Genomic DNA, 703 nt, shown 5'->3' with positions numbered 1-703 from the left:
GGCCGAGACAGGAACGAGCTGGAGCAGGCGACGACGCGGCGTGCCGCGCCATCGCATGCTGAGGCGAGTCCATCACATCCATGAGCCCACTATCTATCTTAGGGGTGTGGCTCTGGGGTGCGTGCGGTGGGGGTGGAAATAGAATAACCGCATTGCGTCCTGTCAAAACCTAGCGCGCAGCAATGTGGTAGCGCGAGGCCGAGCCGCATGTGTACTTTGTGTGTATTTGAATTTTGAACTTCTATATTGTTTTTAAGTCGTGTATTTTAGTTAGATGTGGACTTCATCTGTTTTTGTACTTGAACTTCTTCTTTTTGTTTCTTAGTGTTTATTTATTCATATGCCTTTACTTATGTGATTAGTGTACTTGAACTTATGTTCTTTATTTTTTGAACTTCTTTCTCTTGTTTTTGTACGTGCATATTTGTTTATTTTATTTTTCTTCCCTTGGTAGAGTACTTGATCTTTCTATTTGCAATCAATTTTTTGTTTGTAGGATACCAGCAGATTTGTTATGTGATCTTAACTTTCAAAAAATAGATGCATTCAAATGGTGCATTTATTTACCAATAGATGCATTTACTTTTTAAGTTGTTGGTGGGGTAAAATTGTAATTACCACGGCGCTGCAACGCCCCACTACAAAGATGCATTAAGTGTTTGTCTCCCTCGCCACCACCTGTCAGAAACCCCCCCCGCCCTCT

The sequence above is a fragment of the Triticum aestivum genome, chromosome 7B (assembly GCF_018294505.1).
Source record: "Triticum aestivum cultivar Chinese Spring chromosome 7B, IWGSC CS RefSeq v2.1, whole genome shotgun sequence".
Taxonomy (NCBI): Eukaryota; Viridiplantae; Streptophyta; class Magnoliopsida; order Poales; family Poaceae; genus Triticum; species Triticum aestivum.
Note: the sequence above shows the minus strand (reverse complement) of the source record.